This window comes from Pinus tabuliformis, chromosome 3_1 (assembly GCF_031772625.1).
Source record: "Pinus tabuliformis cultivar Carrire ecotype Pingquan chromosome 3_1, CPIR1, whole genome shotgun sequence".
NCBI classification, from domain to species: Eukaryota; Viridiplantae; Streptophyta; class Pinopsida; order Pinales; family Pinaceae; genus Pinus; species Pinus tabuliformis.
Window position 1 is genome coordinate 862315801 of NC_142301.1, and position 16193 is coordinate 862331993.

A 16193-nucleotide genomic window follows, 5' to 3' on the forward strand; every position below is an offset into this window, starting at 1 on the left:
ATAGATGCAAAAATGAAATTGGGTTTTCCTTATGGTAACAGGAAGCGAGAAGAAAAAAAAGTCATGACTAATTTCAACATAGATGCCAGAAAGAAATCGAAATGCGAAAAAGAAATTGGGTTTTCTTTATTGTAACAGGAAGCGAGAAGAAATAAAAGTTCCATGACTTCTGTATGTTCTTATTCTGATATGAATTTTCATTTGTCATGCATAGTATGAAAAAATGGCAATGATATGTCTATAGATAATATCTATAAATCGTGTCGTTCCTTACAGATTTCATAAAAGACTAATTTCAACATAGATGCAAAAAAGAAATTGGGTTTTCTTTACGGTAACAGGAAGCGAGAAGAAATAAAAGTCATGACTCCTACACAATGTCCTAATGCCTCCTACACAATGTCCTAATGCTACTACATGATCCCCTGTACTCCTACAGGATCCAGCTAAGAGCAAGAGGAGGGATTTGGAAGGTGGTGTAGGGTTGAGCGAAGGTGAATGGTGGGAAAAATGAGGCAAGGGAGTGGCTAGGACTCCTTCAGAGCTCAAAATAGAGTTTTTGAGATGGTTGGATTTGCTCAACGAACTTGGAGAAGTGTTCTTATGAAATTATGAATTTGGTGAGGGATTACCGGAAAGAGTGATAATCATGGATGGATGAGGTTAGGATGAGGTTTTTGGTCATGATATATCTATACACTGCTGAAAATCCTACACTGCATCAATCGCTGGCATTTATCCATGAATCTTGTCAAACAAGAAAGATTTTCAATCAATTAAGAATACATAATTTCATTATCTAGTTGCCTATTTCATGCATGGAAAAACTTGCAGAATAATGTGAAAGATTTATGGCATGTAATGCAAGGCTGAAGATATCAGAAATGACAACTAAATCCTATTCTTGAAAACTGGTAAAATGTTAGCCTAAATAGCAAAAAACCATAAATTCCAGAAGAAATCAGAATTCTGTCTTTTTAGGGCTGCATAAGAGTTCTTTCCATGGTCCTGAAGGGAGGAGTGAGGCCAAAGCTACCCACTATGATATTTTTGATATTCCTTTATCTTCCTAAGCTACTGCTAAATCAATGCACAAATTGAAGCAAACTAATCAAATCCACAACTACTTGAAATGAAATAATGCTAAAAACAATTCGACTATTAATCTATGAAATCAGCTAAGCATACAAATACAAGAAGAGGAGCCTTTGCTGCTAGGGGTGGGCCATAATCCAAGAGCTTCATCCATATCAGAAAGTTACATAACAATGGCTTCCACAATTCTTGAACTCGAAAATGCCTAGTTCTTTTACATCAAAAACCCGAATCCTAATGAGGCTCTAGGCCTCTTTATTTATACAACTGAAGTCTCCAACGACTTCCTTAAATCTAGGGAGGCTCGACTCCCAAACTCAAGATGAACTAGTTCTTTAATTGTCACTGGCTCGACTACCTTTTGATCTTCATGACTCAGCTGCTTGCAACTCTGAGCTAGTGTGATTTGATGGAGGAATATTTGAATGAGTGAGGATTAAATGAGGAGGATCTATCTCCTATAATCTCTCCTCCTTGTCTCATTTGAGTTTCTGCCCTTAATTAGCCAAAATTGGCATGATTTTCTCTCAAAAACCTGCAATCAATGCACATTAGTCCACTAGACATAACATATCACTTTTATTCATCTCATTAAGAAAAATATAATCAAAATATGTAAGGAATTATGATAAGAGTTTATTTAAATAAGCTTGGAGGTGTATGAAGGTCCATAAAGTTCCCCAATGATGAGGCTCATCACCACCTAATAGATGATGATGGTCATCCTTAATATTACAAGATAGGGCTTGTACATCACATTCGAGTGCCAACACTTAGCTAGTTAATTCCACATAAGCCCTTTTCCTCTTCTAAGGGTGATGTAGGGCACTTTTTGGTCATGATGTCCTGGCATGAAGATACCTTTGATGGCTTGTACATGATAATATGGAGCACTCATTAGCGCTTAAGTCACATCTTCATGCCTTTTTGAGTACATTTGAAAAATTAACTAAATATATGTGTGTATTTAGTGTAATTAAAATGAAAAAATACTATTGACTTTGTTATAATTATTTGTTTTATTTAAACTATTTAAAAATTAAAAATAAAAAAACTACAATTAATAAAATTCTATATTTAAAAGCTATAAAATTATAATAAAATCTATAAAAAAAAAGATAGAAAAAAGCATGGTATCTGTTTAAAATAAATAAATAAAAACAATATGATGACATGCTCATAAATCCATTGATTGTTGAAAAATATATACTAATAATTATATAATTAAATGCCAAAAAAAGTATTTAGGAATTTAGAGATGAATTAATAAATTATGATGGATTTAAATGTAAAACAATAAAAATACCTAAAATATTAGATATGATATTAACATAGAATTTTTTTGTTTCATAAATTTAGTGTTAAAAATAAAATTAAAGTCGTTATATAAATTTAAAAATTTGAAATTTGATTTTTTGGGTTTATAATTAAATTTTGAATAAGATAAGGTTAAAAATTATCTCAAATTTGATTATTAAAATAAATCTAATATTTGAAATATTAAAAACAAAATTATTATTCAATTGAGAAGTAAATGTAAATCTATATGGAGTGTATAATAAATTATTAGATTGAAGAAGAAGAAGAAGAATATCCATAGTCAATAAGGTATAAATAAAATGCAAATTTATATGGAGAGTATAATCACTTATTCAATTGACATGTACTGTGAATAAGTACTATCATAAATATCTAAATGATATGGTTATAAATCACTTGGAAAACTATGGGTGTGACACTATTTTCCTGAGGAATAGACAAAGACATGGAATATAACAATTTTTTTTATCATAAATGTTATAATAGATTAATATATGATATGTGTTGTGGAATAATCCAATATCGCTACTTATATGATGTGAATTGGAACATTTTCATAAATTCTTTAAAGTAACAAGAAGTGATTTCACAAGACAAAAATTAGCAGCCATATAATTCATATAAAATAGTAAGCAACATTGAGGGTAAAAAAATTTGAATAAAGTATTGCAAAATGTGACAAAATAAAGTACTATAGAGTGTTGTAAATGATATTCAAATTCACTTTGTCATTCTTTAATCACTAAAGGCTCCAACTATTTATAATTTTATCAAAACATCTGAAATATATCTCCAACAAGGAACAACATAACATTTTGAATGGAAATCTATGATGAGATGACATGTGAAACACATGAATCTAACCATCTTTTTAAAGCTATGGTTATAATCCAGACTGGAAATTTACCCTTCATGTTTTTGTTTTCGATCAAATAGATTTTATTAGTTCTTCGAGATACATCAACAATTTTTTTGAGGTATGCTTCTTCCATGACCTCATTCCAGCCAAATTTATTAACCAGGAGAAAGATACAAAAGGTGATACCAAAGTGCCAAAATTTACAATGTGTCCTTAAAATAAATGCACAAAGAATCCAAAACCCACATAGAATACATATTAAAAGAACTCTCTTCAAAGATTATGAGGGGGTACAAGTTCCTATCTAGAATTAAAAATGTTTGGAGGTCTATGGGCCCCATAAACATGAATATATACGTGGTCAATCTGACCCTAAATATGATCTATTCACTTATTAGTCAATATTTGGCTCATTATAAGTGAATTCGTCTTGTCCAGAATTTCCTATTTATTATGTTTTCAGTCAATCATGAATGTTATCACCTCATTCAAGTCATCATCTCTCTATTTCCCTAGCTCCACCATCAATGCGATAAGACTCTGTAACTACCTATACAAACATTATAAAGATGGTGCTTCCACGTGGCTAGGTGATGAAACATGTTCATGAGCCAATTCACCCTCATAAATAGCCTCAACACCCCCATCAGCCTCCACTTCTCCTATGCACCTACAATGGCCAACCAAGACTTCGTGAGGTGACCTACCTTGCACAACATGCCCCATTCATCTAATAATCCCACTATATAATCCAGAACACAAAGACCAATTTAATTCAACCACCCAAATGTTGTATCTTTGTAATCAAATCCCGCTTCAAAAATCAACAAGATAAAAATTGTCAAAAATTACATTTGTTCCACAATTATCATTGAAGAAGCACCCCCATGATTACAATACTTCCCCTTGAATAGAGTACCCAAAGAAACCAAGGATAGAGGTAGTGAGCCTCAGATCTCAAACTACATCTCTCAACCCTAAGAAAATTTTGTGATAGATACGAGAAACAAATACCGCTAAAGATGACAGGGACCATGACGAATTCTTGAAAGTGTAAAGATGAGGAAACCCAAAAAGAACAGACGACCACCACATCCAAAATTCCATTTAGAAAGAAACTCCTAGGGCCTAGAGGCATAGCCATATTTCTTACTAAACAAGGAAGAGAATAAAACCACCCCATTTTAACTCCTACAGCAAGAAAATTTAGTAGTTCTCTTGTCCTCACCACGTCTCACCATCCAAAGGATAGTTCACCACCCTTCAACTCACTGAGGTGTCAAACCGTGCAAGTTAGCACACCATAATGACCAAAGCACAAGCCCCTATAGCTGGCATTATCCTTTCACTCTAAAGAAACCAATTGAATGAGCATGCATAGGTTAGCGGTCTATGCATAGTCAACATTCCCCTACCACCTTCCCAAACTCCGATATCCAGAAAAATCAACTTCTAAGAAAAAAGAATCGTTCATGCAATAATCTCATTCACATGTTTGTAGAAGCTTTTGGGTGTCCTACACAACTTGTCTATGGCCCCTGGCCCATCGATCCCCCATGTTTGGCCACACTCATCAATGTAAACATTAACCTTCATGTTATTTTAATTTTATAATATATATAAAAATAGTATATATATATATATATATATATATATATATATATATATATATATATATATATATATATATATATTTCATTTAAGTTTATTAACTTATCAAAAAGTTTGAAATAAGTTAGTTTACAGGTAGTTATTTCAAACCTTTTGATAAGTTAATAAACTTTAATATATATATATATATATTATATATATATATATATTCTTTCCATGCGTCAACTCCAAACTAACTGAAAAAAGAACTGGATATCTCTTTCATTTTGAGTTACACGCCACTAAAATGTTTTAATCATAATTTTCTTATTCATATATATAATATATATATATATATATATATATATAGTTGAAATCTGGATATTTATCTATACTACTACAACTAAGACACACAGACACACACATTCATGTCGTATGTCAACTCCAAGATAAATAAGGAAAAAATTACACATCTCCATCATTCTGAGATATGCACCGTTAAAATTTTTGAATCATTCTTTATAATTTTTTCAATTCTTTTGTATACAAAATACCAATCTTCCCTTTTTTAATATATCTTAAATTCTAATTCATATCAAATATTGAAGGAATTATAAATCTCCATGATGTCATTGAATTAGAAAGCGCAAATTTAAATGAAAAATATCCATCACTTTATTTATTTATTGTTTACACTGAATATGTTCTTGCCATCAATATTTTCTAAATGTCTCGTATGAAATATTATTAATTATTAAAGAAATTTAACATCTCCTTGATATTACTGAGTGGCAAAAAAAAAGTTTAACAAAGGGAAAAAAAATTATATTCAATTTTTTTCTCTTTATAAATGTTAAGTTGATATAAAATACCCCTAATTTGGGTGGGAATTGATGGTTGTCTTGAATGCATTTATCATCACCATGCATTCACACGGAAAGTGGCTCTCATCCAACTTTAATATGCCCACTCAGTATGCTAATCCATTGATTTTCATGATGCCTAATCCGCTGTTCCATATCCTCTGTGTGATCTCCTTGTACTTAACAATAATGCATCATTCACTTGCTTGGTGTTGGAGAACATTATGTATGTCTAAACATTTCTTGGTTCTTTTGTCACCGAAGTTGTTCACGATTCGTCACTCACCCTATCATACTCTTATTTCCTTTCAAAAGAAAAGTTACAATTCCCTCAGTGATTCTAAATTCCTCCTCCTCATTCTCCCACTTAACACTATGGTTCAAGATGGTAGATGTGTAAGCAACGGAGGCAATGGATGTGATCATGATCGTCATCCCCACGCTGTAGATTTTGACGAAAAATTCTAATGTCTTCATTCCAAATATTCATGAAGGCATACCACACAATGTATCCTCCATGGAAGTTGATGAATTAAGGAACATAGGTGGCGGGCATTGGGCCTCAAAAGTTTACTAGCCGGATAGTTATGGAAGAAACAACAAGCCAAAGAAGCTTCCCTAAGGAAGGTTTTTAATTCTAATGAATTAATAGTCTCCACGAATCTCTATGGGACCTTATCCACTCCTTCGACATCTCCTTCTCTCCTATCCCACTCTCCCATTCCCGCACTAGCTCCCAAGATGGCATAGACTCCCTTTCAATCTCACCCACTTCCCTTGGGGCCTTTCCCTTCGATCATGATTGATGATATGGAACTGAAATGTCAAGTGAGAGGGGCAGCTAATAAGGCACAACCATAGCAAGCTTTGAGTTCTTATGGTTGACTTATCGTTGAGGAGGAGCCAGAAGATGCACTGGCACAATTGTGGCCCAATAGCACACTTGATGGCTCAACAACCTCCAAAGGAAGGAAAAATGTTTGAAGCGTCTTTTTGAATGACTTGTATTCTTAGCCCTAAGGAAAAGTCTCACAGGTTTTTTTGTATTACGATAACCAGTTATGTATGCTACTAACTTTGGATTTGTCCATGAAAAGATATTTCTTTTACCCTAGCTTTCAAGAAATGACCTATTGGTTTCCCCATGGTGGGAAGATGGTCCGAAATCTAGCTCCACCAGAAGAACCGACAATATTATGGTTGTGTAAATTTTGTACATCATTTTTACTAATATGAAGTTCTTGACATTCTTACAAAAAAGAATGTATAAAATTATTTTATTTAAGGTTCACACTGAAATATTTTATATATTATCAACATTAGAATATTATTTCTTGATATGTATAGAGTAGATATTGAAATATACTAGTTGGAATGAATATTCAAATATTTTATCCAATTTTGGTACTGAAATAATTTTAAATAAATGAATTACATATCTTCCCAATATTGAAAAGAAAAAAGACAACAATAATTTTTTTAATTATTTTATATCTCTCAAATTGAAAGAAAATTATGTTAGTTATTATGGACATTAAAATATTTTTTTATTTGCTTACTATTTAATATGAATATTAATTTAAATGTCATCTTCTTTGTACTAAAGAAATAAAAAGCAATTAAATATTTTTTATCATTATTATTAATTTGATGCTTTTTTAATGTAAATACTTTTATTATTTTTCGATCTAATGTTGAGGCACAATATATATTCATACTCGAAAGCACTTATCAACGGAAAAATAAAATTTATTTGGTAGATTATGTAAGGAATATAGTCAAGCATATTGTGATAAATTTCAGTGGCCAACCAACAATTTTCTATTCAGGTAATAAATAACTATTTACATGGGAATATATTATCCATTAACACATTCAAAATAAATTGTAATTGGATGAATACAAGTTTTGTTGTTTTTTTAGCATTTTTTAAAATCAATTTTGCTTGAAATATAATAGAGAGTTTATAGAATACTAAAGGTTTTAATTCATTTATATATTCAAAGATTCATTTTAAAGTACAAGAAATCTCAATCAATCTTAAAAATATGTGATCTAATTTAAAAGAAAACAGCCAAAAAAAATTACAATCTAAATTAATTTATAAAATATTTTAATATATTTATAAGTAAAATAAACATAAACTATAAAAAAGGTTATTATTAAAACATTGATATTAAGGGATTATTAAAAAAAATTATTTAAAAAAAATTAAAGAGTGGGAAAGTTATCATATTTTAGTTGTTAAAGTAAGATTACATATAGCCATCACATATTGCTATCTCTTTATACTACTGTCTTTTAATTCAGAGTTAGTCATCATTATTCATGGAAAGCCACATCAGCAGTAATTACATTGATGGTGGTTAGTAAGGCTTCATACTTGTTTTATAATTATCGTTAATTTTTTTTCTTATTATTTCTAATATTTATTTAAATATTATATCTTAAATTTTAATTATTGTCGTATATGATTAAGTTACATAAAGGATTTAATTTAACATAAAAACCCTAAAATTAATTTTATGTTATAAATACTTTTTTATTATCATTATTTTTATGTATACAAGAAACTAAACATAAGTAAATATTAATTCATAAAACTATAAATAATAATTCACTATTCAACATTAAATACATATTTCAAACTTTCACGGTTATCATTTATCATTTATCATTTTTAAGATAAAGAAAATCATATGAAAATTTTGATTTTCTTGAAAAAAACGATTTAAATGTAAAAATAAATATTATGTTATTAATATAAAATATTTATACATATTTTTAAATTTTAGCATAACTAAGATGTAAAATTGAAATAAAATGCTTTCATTTAAGCATTTTTGTGAATATATAATCATTATGTCAGTGAAACATAGAATTTTACGATAAAATTATGTAAATCTTATCACTCAACATTTTTGGGAGTTGTGTATGAAATCCAAACAAAATTGCCATATATGATTTTTTGTTCTAACTTTTCTATGTCTTTTTTTAATATATTTTAATTTACAAATTATTATTTTAAAAATACATTTTAATTTATAAATTCTTACTTTTGCTTATAGTCCTACTAAACCATAAAAAAAATAAAAAAAAAATCAAAAATATGAAGTTTACAGTTTTTTTTGACTTAGAGTTAATTAATTAATTTATAATAAAAGATGATTTGGTTGAAAAATTTCTCCATTGGAAAAGTGGAAGTGGAGACCTCCCTAAAATAGAAATAACTATGATGCATGAGTTTGTCGGAAACGCCTAAAAAGCCGGAGTGAAAGCGGTGTTGTCTAAAGTATATCCGTTGATCTGTAAAAAGCCAAAGAAAGCCTCCGTTGATCTGTAAAAAGCCAAAATATCCGCTGATCTGTAAAAAGCCAAAAAGGCGGAAATATCCACTGATCTGTAAAAAGCAAAGAAAGCGGTTGTCTAAAGTATATCCGCTGATCTGTAAAAAGCAAAGAAAGCGAGCGGAAGAGGTACAGAGAATCAAGCATAAATTTCGTTTGTGATATGTTTTCTGAGAAGAGCTTTCATTTGGGTGTTTGTTTTTTTGTGTCTTTGTGGAGAGTCTCCGTCCAAAATTTTTATGTTGACAGAAGAGGATGACAATGGATCTGGACCTCTGTTCGATGCAATTTTGATGATTTCTCTTTAATTAGCACAATGGATTTTGATGAATTCTATTTCTGTTCCAGAAGATCCTCTGCTACATCCAATCGATCGAGCTCTGTAACTGTTCCTGAAGATCCTCTCCTATTTCTTGATTCGGTTATTGATTTAGATATACGCTCTGTCCCTTTGTATGTATATATCAAAGTAAATTCATTTACAAATTCATTTATGATTTGATGCACAGGAACCACCAACCGCCAAGGGGAGAGTTGTTATATTACAATGCGCTCTTCTTGCTGCTGCTACGCAAACCCTCATTCTCCTTGTGCTATTCTGTTTCACTACTCCAAATTGGTTTCAGGTAGTCTGTTTATTTCCTTCCTCTGTGTTTATTTAAATTAAATTTAATGTAATTTGTTCTTCTCATAAAGTTTCTATTTCATTTTCTTCAACTTAGTTTAACCTCCCTCGCCTTAGTTTAATTGATTTTGATAATTAGTTCGATTAGGTTTCAATTCTATGTTGGCTTTCAAAATCACTTGTAAGATTTTGAGGGTCTCCCTTAGGTTCGTCTTCCGTATTAGTATAAAATCCATTGAGACGAATTTCAACAAACCGACCTAGGAAGCATGAGATCAGGAGACAATGCTTATTTTTGATGAAGCACAATAACTGTTCAATTACTATCCTTCATTGCCATTTTCGATAGATTTCAAGGAAACTGCACTAGCTCTGGCTGTATGGTGGCCCAGCATGTAAAACAATGACTTCCATCTTCATTTAAATCGTCCAGTTTCCAGTGAAGCCCGTAGGAGATCGAATCCTTCCTCCAGCTGTGCAACCCAGATTTTCGCAATTTCAACCAACCTAAGACTATCCTTCATTGCCATTTTCAATAGATTTCAGCGGCAATGTTTGGACCTCATCTCATCTCATCTTCTCGTCGGAGGAGATAAACTTCCATCTTCATTTAAATCGTCCAGTGAAGCCCGCAGGAGATCGAATCCTTCCTCCAGCTTTGCAACCCAGATTTTCGCAATTTCAACCAACGTGAACACTATCTTTCATTGCCATTTTCAATAGATTTCAGCGGCAATGTTTGGACCTCATCTCATCTCATCTTCTCTTCGGAGGAGATCAAATCCTTCGTCGAGGAGTTTCTAGTGAAGTCCGTATAGAAAAAAAATCAGAGGAGATCAAATCCTTGGACTACGGACTAAGAGATTGTTTCATCGTTTCTATTTCTATTTCTGACAAGGGGATCAAGTTCAGCAAAATCTAATATCACCCAAATCTGAAGGGTTGTCAAATTGAAAGCAATCCATCTATCAATGCCACAAAATCTGTACTACCTAACCAAATAAATAGTGGGCTATTCATCTATAATTGTGAGATTTCCTTCCCGAGTCATCCCTTTCCAGTTGACTATCTATTCTGTTCGGAAAGACGCCGATGCACTATCCCGTTAGTGTTTGTTTTGGAAATATGTAGTTTAATCTTTTACAAATAATGTAGTATAAGACACAACCCATCATTTAACGTCAAATAATGGCGTGATTGTCAAGTTGTGCTATTTGAATTTTTATTGCATTCAAGGACCTATGAACTTCAAACATTAAAAATGAACTTCTTGTTTACGGAACATTTGAAACGCTCCCTCTTCTTCCAGCCTTGTTTTCTGCATTTATGGATAATTTGAAATGTTGACTACTTGTTTATAATTATTTTTCTTCGACTATTGAAATACAGCTTAGTGAACCAATACATACCGACAGTACTGTTGTTTTTGTAACCTTGTGTTTCGGCCACCCTAACCTGATTCGGCCCAATGACGAGGAACATATTTGTAGTTCCATTTCAGAGCAGATGTGCGAGATTATAATATTATTATTATAGCGGAGGTTTTCTGAAGTATTGTTGTCTTTGTGATATACTTATATTTAGAGGTTTCTAGAATCTATGTTTAAGATAACTGTGATTGTAGTTTATTTTATTTTTTAAAGATTTTATATAATTAATTTATTGATTTTAAATAGTTTTGGCCATTAAGAATAAACATGGACTTCTATGCGATCTCTTTCAACTGCGTTTCATTATATTTATATAAATCTTACAAATTTTTATTAATTAAATTGTTGTTTTCATAATTACTTATTTCTATTGCAATTTGTTTTTACATATTATTTGTTATATTATTAGGTATATTGATATATGAATTATCATGCTAAAGAATGAATCAATAAGTATTATAAATAAAGAGGTGGTGGTGTAGGAGGAGGTGGATGTGGTGGAGGAGGAGGTAGAGTAGGAGGTGGCGGTGGTGGTGGAGGAGGAGGTGGTCGAGGTGGGGGAGTAGGATGAGGCGGTGGTGGTGGAGGAGGTGGCGGTGGTGGTGGAGGAGGTGGTGGTTGAGGTGGGCGAGTAGGATGAGGAGGAGGAAGAGGTGGTTGAGGTGGAGGAGGAAGAGGAGGCAGAGGTGGTAGAGGAGGAGGTGGTAGAGGAGTAGGTGGTCGAGGAGGAGGAGGAAGAGGTGGTTGAGGTGGAGGTGGAGGTGGAGGAGGTGATGTTGGAGGTGGAGGAGGAAGAGGAGGCAGAGGTGGTAGAGGAGTAGGTGGTCGAGGAGGAGTAGGTCGAGGAGGAGTAGGTCGAGGTGGAGGAGGAGGAGGAGGAGGGGTTGGATGTTGAGGTGTTGGATGTGGAGGAGGGGGTGGAGGTTGAGGTGGTAGAGGAGGAGGTGGAGGAGGTGATGGTGGAGGTGGTGAAGGCAGAGGTGGTGGAGGTGGCAGAGTTGGAGAAGGCGGAGGAGGTGCTGGAAAAGGATGGGGAGGAGGAGGAGGGGAGGATGAGGAGGAAGCGATGGAGGAAGTGGAGGTGAAGGTGGAAGAGTTGGAGTTGGAGTTGGAGTTGGAGGAGGAGGAGGAGGAGGAAGAGGAGGAGGAGGTCGAGGTTGTGGAGGGGATGTGGAGGAGGAGGAGTTGGACGTGGAGCAGTACGAGGAGGAGGTGGACGTGTAGGAGGAGGCGTAGGTGAAGGTTGAGGAGGAGGAGGTAGAGGTGGAGGTGGAGATGGAGGTTGAGGAGATGAAGTTAGAGGTGGAGGAGGTGGAGGAGGTGGAGGTGGAGGTGGAGGAAGAGGAGGTGCTGGAGGAGGACGTGGAGGAGGAGAAGGGGGAGGATGAGGAGGAAGCAGTGGAGGAGGTGGAGGTGGAGGAGTTGGAGTTGGAGTTGGAGGTGGAGAAGGAGGTTGAGGTTGTGGAGGGGATGTGGAGGAGGAGTAGTTGGACGTGGAGTAGTAGGAGGAGGAGGTGGAGGTGGAGCAGTAGGAGGAGGCATAGGTGAAGGTTGAGGAGGAGTAGGTACAGATGGAGGTGGAGGTGGAGGTGGAGGTTGAGGAGGTGATGGTGGAGGTGGAGGAGGCAGAGAAGGAGGAGGAGGATGTGGAGGCGAAGTTGGTGGAGGAAGAGGCGGTGGCAGAGGAGGAAGAGGAGGAGGAGGTGGTCGAGGAGGAGGAGGAAGAGGAGGAGGAGGAGGAGGAGGGGTTCGAGGTCGAGGTGGTGCATGTGGAGGAGGGGGTGGAGGTTGAGGTGGTAGAGGAGGAGGTGGAGGTGGAGGTGGAGGGATGAGGAGGAGGAAGAGGTGGACGTGGAGGAGAAGGAGGAGAAGGAGGAGGAGGAGGAGGAAGCGAGGGGAAGGTGGTGGAGGAGATGGAGGTGCAGGAAGAGGAGGTGGCGGAGGAGGATGTGGAGGAGGATGAGGAGGAAGAGGAGGACGAGGACGAGGAGGGTGTGGAGGTCGAGGTTGTGGAGGGGATGGTGGAGGTGGAGGATGTGGTGGTGGAGGAGGAGGGGAGGTTGGAGGTTGAGGTGGTGGATGTGGAGGAGGGGGCGGAGGTTGAGGTGGTGGAGGAGGATGTGGAGGGTGAGGTGGAGGAGGAAGAGGAGGTGGAGGTGGAGGTTGAGGTGGTGGAGGAAGAGGATGTGTAGGTGGAGGAAGAGGAGGAGGCAAAGGCGGAGGCGGAGGAGGTGGAGGTAAAGGAAGAGTAGGTGGTGGAGGAGGAGGAGGAGGATGGGGAGGAAGCAAAGGAGGAGGAGGAGGTGGTCGAGGAGGTGGAGGTGGTGGTGGTGGAAGAGGAGGAGGACAAGTAGGAGGAGGCATATGCAGAGTTGGTGGAGGAGGTGGAGGTGGAGGTGGAGGAGGTGGAGGTGGTGGAAGAGTAGGTGGTAGAGGAGGATGTGGAGGAGTAGGAGGAGGAGGAGGAGGAGAGAAGGTGGTCGAGGAGGTGGAGGAGGAGGAGGAGGAGGTGTTGGAGGTTGAGGTGGAGGTGGTGGTGGAGAGGTGCTGGAGGTGGTGGTGATGTAGGAGGAGGAGGTTGAGGAGGAGGAGGTGGTTGAGGATGATGTGGAAGTGGGGTTGGAGGTGGAGGTGGAGGTAGAGGTAGAGGAGATTGAGGCAAAGGCGGAGGAGGAGGAGGGAGGAGGAGGAGGTGGTTGTGGAGTGGAGAGGTGGGTGGAGGTTGAGGTTGTGGAGGCGGTGGAGGTGGAGGAGGTGGTGAGGAGGAGGAGGTGGTGGAGGAGAAGTGGTGGTGAAGGGAGGAGGAGTGGAGGGAGGCGAGGAGGAGGAGGGAAGTGGGAGGAGGTGGAGGTGGAGGTGGAGAGGAAGAGTGAGGTGGAGGGAGGGAGGAGGTGGTGGAGGTGAGGTTGTGGAGGGGAGGTGGAGGAGGTGGAGGTGGTGGAGGTGGAGGTGGAGTGTAGGAGGAGGGTAGGAGGTTGAGGTGGAGGAGTGAGGTGGAGGTGGGAGGAGGTTGGAGGGATGGTGGAGGAGGTGGAGGTGGAGGTGGAGGAAGAGGAGGTGGAGGAGGAGTGGAGGAGGAGAGGTGGAGGATGAGGAGGAGAGTGGAGGAGGTGGAGGTGGAGGGTTGGAGGTGGAGTGGAGGTGGAGAAGGAGGTGAGGTTGTGAGGTGGAGGAGAGGTGGAGGGAGGAGAGGTGGAGGTGGAGCAGAGGAGGAGGTGAGGGGAGGGAGGTGAGGTGGAGTGGAAGGAGGTGAGGAGTGATGGTGGAGGTGGAGGAGGAGAGAAGGAGGAGGATGTGGAGGCAAAGTGGTGGAGGAAGAGGTCGAGGAGGAGAGGAGGAGGAGGTGGTGGAGGAGGAAGAGGAGGAGGAGGAGGAGGAGGTGAGGTCGAGGTGGTGCATGTGAGGAGGTGGAGTTGAGGTGGTAGAGGAGGAGGTGGAGTGGAGGTGGAGGTGGAGGAGGAAGAGGTGGAGGTGGAGGAGAAGGAGGGAGGAGGAGGAGGGAGGAGGAGGAGGTGGTGGAGGAGATGGAGGTGCAGGGAGGAGGTGTGGAGGAGGAGTGGAGGAGGTGAGGAGGGAGGAGGGAGGAGGAGTGTGGAGGGAGGTTGTGGAGGATGGTGGAGGTGGAGGTGGTGGTGGAGGAGGAGGAGGTTGAGGTTGAGGTGGTGGATGTGGAGGGAGGAGGCGGAGGTGAGGTGGTGGAGGAGGATGTGGAGGTGAGTGGAGGAGGAAGAGGAGGTGGAGGTGGAGGTTGAGGTGGTGGAGGAAGAGGATGGTAGGTGGAGGAAGGAGGAGGAGGAGGAGGAGGAGGTGGAGGTAGGAGGTAGGTGGTGAGGAGGAGGATTGAGGGCAAAGGAGGAGGAGGTGGTGAGGAGGTGGAGGTGTGGTGGTGAGGAGGAGGAGTAGGAGGGTGAGAGTTGGTGGAGGTGGTGGAGGAGGTGGAGGTGGTGGAGGTGGTGGTAGAGGAGGATGTGGAGGTTGAGGAGGTGAGGTAGGAGGGAGGTTGAGGAGGTGGAGGAGGAGGAGGAGGGTGGAGGTGAGGTGGAGGTGGTGGTGAGGAGGAGGAGGAGTTGGAGGTTGAGGTGGAGGTGGTGGTGGAGGAGTGTGGAGGTGTGATGTAGGTGGAGGAGGAGGTTGAGGAGGAGGAGGTGGTTGAGGATGATGTGGAGGTGGAGGTGGAGGTGGAGGTAGAGGTAGAGGAGATTGAGGAGGCGGAGGAGGAGAGGAGGAGGAGGTGGTGGTTGGTGGAGTGGAGATGGTGGACAGGTGGAGGTTGAGGTTGTGGAGGCGGTGTAGAAGGTGGAGGTTGAGGTGGTTGAGGAGGAGGAGGTGGAGGTAGAAGTGGAGGTGGTGAAGGAGGAGTAGGAGGAGGTTGTGGAGGTTGAGGTCGAGGAGATGTGGAGGTTGAAGTGGAGGAGGAAGAGGAGGAGGTGGAGGCAGAGGGAGGTGGAGTGGTGGAGGAGGTGGAGGTAAAGGAGGCAGAGGTAGAGGTAGAGGTGGAGTCGGTAGGTGGAGGAGGAGGAGGAGGAGGAGGAGGATGAGGAGGAGCATAGGAGGGGAAGGAGGTGGTCGAGGAGGTGGAGGAGGAGGAGGAGGCAGCAGAGCTGGTGGAGAAGGTGGAGCAAGGTGAGGTGGTGGAAGAGTAGGTGGTAGAGGTGGATGTGGAGGAGGAGGATGAGGAGGATGCGGAGGAGGAGGACGAGGTGGTCGAGGAGGTGGAGGTAGAGGATGAGTAGGAGGAGGGTTGAGGTCAAGGTTTTGGAGGAAGAGGAGGTTGTTTATTAAATATGAAGCCTTATGTCTTCTTTTTTTGTTTACTTGAGAAACATAGGAAATTAGGAATCATGTATGGCTTTGTTTATTCTTTGGGTATTCAACATATTTTGTGAAATTATTATTACTTTTTTTATATATCTAATAGTTTAAAGAAAAAAATTTAATTTCTAATTCACTTTCTGGGATGAAAGAAGATTCTTGGCTTTTTAGATAATCCAATATTTATCTTGTATTTTATTTTAAAATGTTTATCAAGAAAGGTAAATATGTTACTTGGGAAAGGCTAAAGGA